General features: G+C 43.6%; 1 long non-coding RNA gene across 1 annotated transcript; it reads left to right on the top strand.

The window, feature by feature from the left end:
- The first annotated feature begins 1,502 nt into the window (after nucleotides 1–1,502).
- On the top strand, nucleotides 1,503–3,190 carry LOC119282087. The gene is made up of 5 exons (XR_005138628.1): nucleotides 1,503–1,551; nucleotides 2,009–2,138; nucleotides 2,214–2,273; nucleotides 2,365–2,457; nucleotides 2,700–3,190. It is a non-coding gene; the product is annotated as an uncharacterized LOC119282087 (long non-coding RNA).
- The last annotated feature ends 3,883 nt before the right edge of the window (nucleotides 3,191–7,073 follow it).

Here is a 7,073-nt window from a genome sequence, read left to right as displayed (position 1 = left end):
CTCCACAAGAAAATCCGTCCATTTGGAATCCAAAACCTTGGTCTCTGCAGGTTGGATCCTTGCGATCTATGATTCTCCTCATCAGCGACGATTGCTATTCTAGTGCGCTGTTTTTATGGGGACTTAGCACAACGAATTTTCCGAGTGTCTCCGACCATGGACGGGCGATAATGGCGGCGCTACTTCGGCCCGCTTCAATGTTTATAGTCGTCGCTAGGCCTGGATGTAAATTTTATTTCTAGTTCTCTTTGCAGTACATTGACAGTTGATGGATAGATCGAAAGTTTTCTTGAAAAAAAAGAGAATCCAACACTTGGTTGCATGCAGGGATTGATCTTCATGATCATGTTGACTTTGTTTCCAACACCATCAATAACTATACTACCTCCGTCCTAGTTTATAGGTCCCCTTTGTAGTTTGTGCCAAATTTGAACTAAAGATTTAACTAACAAAATGTTAATGCATGTCAAGAAAAATTATCTCATTGCATTCGTATTTGAACATAGTTTTTAAAAATATAATGTTTGGTGACATGCCTGAACATTTTGTTAGTTTAATCTATGGTCAAAATTTAACACGAAATACAATGAGGACCAATAAACCCGGACGCAGGTAGTACTATAGTTGGTTTATCATTGCTAAGGTGGAGTCTAGTGTTTAGTGCAGACGGGTCGTTAAAATATCCTCCAACAAAATTCGATGCTTCTGCATCGGAAGATCGGGCTACCTTGTCTCTACTATACTATTAAACAATCAAACAAAAACATTCCTACGTGCAGCCAGTAATTAGTCCCACAAAACACATGAACCAATCAACACCACACAATTAGTTCCACAATCTTAATCTAACGGCCATGATTCATCTAATACCTCTACTGTGTGCACTTAGCAAAATCCCGTGATTGACCGTGCTCCACCTCCACCATCCATCCACCAACACAGAAATATCAGTCCCGCGTCCGTGATTAGCGGGGATTACCATCGCTTGATCCGTGATTTTCTCTTTGTCGTCCCAACGCCTTGCCGCTACTCCTCTGCACCCCACGGACGCGAGCGCGGATCGAAGCCGCCACCCGCCGCCCGCCGCTCCTCCTCTGTTGCCAGATGGGCGCGAGCGCGGATCGCCGTCGCCGCTGCCCGCTCCTCTTCTACTGCTCCACGAACGCGGATTTCAGTCGCCGCCATCCGCTCCTCTTCTACTGCCCCACGAGCGCGGATTTCAGTCGCCGCCATCTGCTCCTACTCTACTGCCCCATGGACGCGAGCATGGGCCACTGTTGCCGCCTACCGCTCTCCTCTGCTGCCCCATGGACGCGGGCATGGGCCGCCGTCGCCGCCTACTGTTCTCCTCTGCTTGCCCACGGATGCCAGCGAGGGTCTCCGTGGCCGCCATCCACTTCACTTCTACCGCCCCACTAACACAAGCGCGGGCCGCCGTGGCCGCCTGCCACTCTCCTCTGCTGACCCATGGATGTGAGCACGGGCCGCCGCCGCTGCCACCCGCCGCTGCCACGTTGAAGAAGAGTCACCAAGCCGGCGAACTTTGATCAGGTATGAACTATATTCATCACTACCTATTAATATTTTCTAACTCCATGATGTTTTAATTTTATTTTGAATTCTTAGAGCTAGGTCTGTTTGTTCAAAATTTGCAATACTCCCTCCGTTCCATAATGTAGCGCATATAGATTTTCTACAAAGTCAAACTTTATAAACTTTGACCAAGTTTACAGAGAAAACTATTTATATCTACAATACCAAATGTATATAATATGAAAGTATGTGTTGTGATGTATCTAAGCACACGTATTTGGTATTCTAGATGTATATGATTTTCTCTACAAACTTGGTCAAAGTTTATAAAGTTTGACTTTTAGAAAAATCTATATGCGCTACATTGTGGAACGGAGGGAGTACTTAAGGCCGCCGCAAGATAAGACTGTAACATGTGCTAATTTGTCAAGTACCGATAATTATTTGTGGTGTACTCACATTTGGTTTCTTACAGTATTGCATCATTGCCTGTTCAAGCATTAGCAAGTACAGTCAATGAGGAAAATCTACCGGATCTGAAGTACCAATTCGATACAATTGATGTTGATAAGTGGACCAATTACTGTATTGAAGAAATGCAGCATGTAAGATTTAGAGTATTTCATATGAGAATGTTTTGCGCCGGTACTAGATGCGCTGATGATCTTTATATGTTTCAGTGGCCCTTGCGAAGGATCTTCACACTAAAGGCTCCTCATGTTCTCAAGATTATTCAAGCAGTAAAGCTTTCAGATTGATTTCTTTTTGGTTTCCCTTGTGTTTCAGATAAAGCAACTGACTGTATGCTATATGGTTTCCCTTTTGTTTCAGAGCAAGCAATATACTGTATCTCTCAAGCAATTTACTCATACGTGTGATTGGAAAGACGACAACCATTTGTTCTACGACACTACTATCTGACAGGTACTCAATATTGTACTAATCGTCAATGCTATAGAAGTGTTCATCCATGAATAATGAGACTGAAACGATTTTAGGTTATGAGACTTTGTCTTGATTTCAGAGATGTGCTAAATTCTGAAGTTTGTTGTATGACACTACTATGTGACAAGTAGGATTTTTTACAATTACTTGAGTGTATTGGATTGGGTAAACTAATTAGCCCTAATGTATGTTGTTTCTGTTATTGTCATTATCCTCGACAGATCATTCAAATGTTGGATTCATGGCCTACAATAGATGATTTGCGACTCCAATGTGTTTTTCTGCTGTTTTTGTTAGGTTCTTAACTCATCAGGCCGGGCTACTGAGTATACATATTGTGTTCATCTCGCCTTCCTTCTTAGGAAAAATCATGTACTGAAGGTAAGCTATTCTTTATTTACATTTTATTTGTTTCTTCCTGCTACTTGTACAATTTGCTACGGAAATCTTCTGACTGCTTGCCTGAATTAGATCATATTTGCACCGTTGCCTGCATTTTGTATTGAGAACCATCTGCTTTAGGCATTTAGCTGTACAAAACTGTGAAAGTAGGCAAGAACCACCTGCAGCTCAAGTCTTGTATTGTTCGGCAATGACAAGCTAGAGTAAAAGTGGAGCCAAGATCAATTGTTGAAAACCTTTTACTGACTATGAGCGAGGGAATGTAGAAAGTGGCACTGCACTATGAATATGCCCTTTGTTAGCTCTGATTTGGCATTTTTGTGTAACAGTAGCTTATATAAGGATGTGGTGGCGTGGCAAGTAAGATTATCTCAGTAGTCAGCTGTCAGCGCTACTATCTGAGAGATTGAGATTGCACTACTATCTCTACGGTCGACCGGTTTATGCGCTAACCTAGGTTCTAATAAAATGCAAGAGCTTGCGTAATGCTCATTTGCTACTTCCAGTCAGTTTGTATTAACTCTCTCTCTCTCTCTCTCTCTCTCTCTCTCTCCCTCTCTCTCTCCCTCCCCTGTGACAGCAATGTAGCAAAAATTCATCGCAAAATGGGCCACTCCCTCTTGATGCCCCCTCATGGTGCCAGGCCCCTTCTAATGTTGAAGGGCTTCTCAAGTCAGAAAAACTCTCATAACTGCTTCAACATTTATTTCTTGAAGCTGTAACAAGAGTTCCCGCAACAAGGCATCTTGCAATATTTTGGAAAAGTGTATTATTTTCTAGACATTTTATATTGCCTGACCATGCTCCTGATGAGGCTTGAAAATTCTTGAAGTGTGCTAAGATCCCCTGTCACATTCAGGTTTATTCACCATTAAATTTCTATGAAGGGACTTGCCAATCCACCTTACACCCATACTCAAATAGTGTTTCCAGAGAGTAGAAACATCGCATGCAGAAATCTTCAAGAAAGACGTGATTGAAGTTGTAACCGATGAAATGCCTGCTGGTGAAGGTATTGTGGATCCAACTCACCACCTAATTGGCGACAAAGGTAGGTCCGATTAAGTGATCAGCATGCATGCATGATGAGCTACTTACTGTTATTCAGAGATACAGTCTGATAGTAGTAACTTAATTTGCTTAGATGCTCGCGGAACCGTAGATAACGGCTCATTTTTCAGCCCAATTGTGACAAACATGGTAACAGGCCAAATTATTTTCCTTTTAGATTTATTATTCCACAGTTGCACACTGTCTGTCATCAGTAAGTTAATCAAGATAAGTTTCACATGCATGTACTGAACAAACAAATCTCCGACGACAACCAATTCTGTGAAAGTTGCTGCCTCTATGTTTTGTGCCGTCTAAGTCTTTCTTGTGTATCTGATCACCAAGTATTTTCCCTATACCATGTATCATCCGAAGGGGCGATAGACCAAAGTCTCGGATTCCTCGAGCAACAGATGTAGTGTTGTCAGTCGATGTGAATCCGTCTACTCCTAGGCAACAACAGAGGGGTGATTGGGATACTGAAAGCCAGTGTATGGAGGCTTAGTGGAGTCAGTCACCAGCCTCTTCGTTGTTTAAACAGCAGCATCAAGCAGCGCCAGAAACATGTCAGTTACTTTCATCATGGGCATAGCCAACTTTGTTGGTGGACTTCCTCTCATTTTTCACAATGTAACGAACTTCTCTCGTGGCTGAATTTTCAAAATATTTTAGTGACCATTACAGAAAACTCACATCCAAAACTCCAAAAACTAGCATATCATTTTCTTGTGGATAACAGATTGCTGATCTGAGAGACAGCGGAGTCATGAACGAGGACAAATGAGAAGGTCGGCCACTACTGACTCAAGCTTGGATGTGGTCGAAAGCCCGGCTCCACATGGTTCTACCACTGCTCTCACACATGGTGTTCGGGCTACTTCCTGTTGGGGAACGTAGTAATTTCAAAAAATTTCCTACGCACACGAAGATCATGGTGATGACATAGCAACGAGAGGGGAGAGTATTGTCCACGTACCCTCGTAGACCGAAAGCGGAAGCGTTATGACAACGCGGTTGATGTAGTCGTATGTCTTCACGATCCGACCGATCCAAGTACCGAACGTACGGCACCTCCGAGTTCAGCACACGTTCAGCTCGATGACGATCCTCGGACTCCGATCCAGCAGGGTGTCGGGGATGAGTTCCGTCAGCATGACGGCGTGGTGACGATGATGATGTTCTACCAGCGCAGGGCTTCACCTAAACTCCGCGACGATATGACCGAGGTGGAATATGGTGGAGGGGGGAACCGCACACGGCTAAGGAACGATCCATAGATCAACTTGTGTTTTCTGGGGTGCCCCCCTGCCCCCGTATATAAAGGAGGGAGGGGGAGGTGCGGCCGGACCCCTTGGGGTGCGCCTGGAGGAGTCCTACTCCCGGTGCCCCCCTCTTGCCTTGGTGGAGAAGGAAAGGGGGGAGGGGAAAGAGGAAAGGGGCCCCCCCCCCCTTCCTTGTCCTATTCGGACTAGGGGGAGGGGGCGCACGGTCTGCCCTGGCCGGCCCTCCTCTTCTCCTTCATGGCCCACTAAGGCCCATTAACCCCCGGGAGGGTTCCGGTAACCCCCCGGTGTTCCGGTAAAATCCCGATTTCACCCGGAACCTTTCCGATGTCCAAACATAGGCTTCCAATATATCAATATTTTTGTCTCGACCATTTCGAGACTCCTCGTCATGTCCGTGGTCACATCCGGGACTCTGAACAAACTTCGGTACATCAAAACTTATAAACTCATAATAAAACTGTCATCGTAATGTTAAGCGTGCGGACCCTACGGGTTCGAGAACTATGTAGACATGACTTAGAACTATTCTCGGTCAATAACCAATAGCGGAACCTGGATGCCCATATTGATTCCTACATATTCTACGAAGATCTTTATCGGTCAAACTGCATAACAACATATGTTGTTCCTTTTGTCATCGGTATGTTACTTGCCCGAGATTTGATCGTCGGTATCCAATACCTAGTTCAATCTCGTTACCGGCAAGTCTCTTTACTCGTTACGTAATGCATCATCCCGTAACCAACTCATTTGGTCACATTGCTTGCAAGGCTTATAATGATGTGCATTACCGAGAGGGCCCAGAGATACCTCTCCGACAATCGGAGTGACAAAACCTAATCTCGAAATATGCCAACCCAACATGTACCTTCGGAGACACCTGTAGTACTCCTTTATAATCACCCAGTTTACGTTGTGACATTTGGTAGCACCCAAAGTGTTCCTCCGGTAAACGGGAGTTGCATAATCGCATAGTTACAGGAACATGTATAAGTCATGAAGAAAGCAATAGCAACATACTAAACGATCAAGTGCTAGGCTAACGGAATGGGTCATGTCAATCACATCATTCTCCTAATGATGCGATCCCATTAATCAAATGACAACACATGTCTATGGTTAGGAAACATAACCATCTTTGATTAATGAGCTAGTCAAGTAGAGGCATACTAGTGACTATATGTTTGTCTATGTATTCACACATGTATCATGTTTCCGGTTAATACAATTCTAGCACGAATAATAAACATTTATCATGAAATAAGGAAATAAATAATAACTTTATTATTGCCTCTAGGGCATATTTCCTTCAGTCTCCCACTTGCACTAGAGTCAATAATCTAGTTCACATCGCTATGTGATTTAACACCAATATTCACATCTGCATGTGATTAATACCCATAGTTCACATCATCATGTGATCAACACCCAAAGGGTTTACTAGAGTCAATAATCTAGTTCACATCGCTATGTGATTAACACCCAAAAGAGTACTAAGGTATGATCATGTTTTGCTCGTGAGAGAAGCTTAGTCAACGGGTCTGTCATATTCAGAGCCGTATGTATTTCGCAAATATTCTATGTCCACATTGCTCTGCACGGAGCTACTTTAGCTAATTGCTCCCACTTTTAATATGTATCCAGATTGAGACTTAGAGTCATCTGGATTGGTGTAAAAGCTTGCATTGTTGTAACTTTTACGACGGGCTCTTTTATCACCTCCATAATCGAGAAACATCTCCTTAGTCCTCACTAAGGATATTCTTGACCCATGTCCAGTGATCTACTTATTAGATCAAAATTGTATTCCTTTGCCAAACACAGAGCAAGGTATACAATAGGTCTGTTCACAGCATA

Source organism: Triticum dicoccoides, chromosome 3B (assembly GCF_002162155.2).
Source record: "Triticum dicoccoides isolate Atlit2015 ecotype Zavitan chromosome 3B, WEW_v2.0, whole genome shotgun sequence".
Taxonomy (NCBI): Eukaryota; Viridiplantae; Streptophyta; class Magnoliopsida; order Poales; family Poaceae; genus Triticum; species Triticum dicoccoides.
The sequence above is the reverse complement of the archived record's forward strand: the minus strand, read 5'-3'. Positions and strand labels throughout refer to the sequence as shown.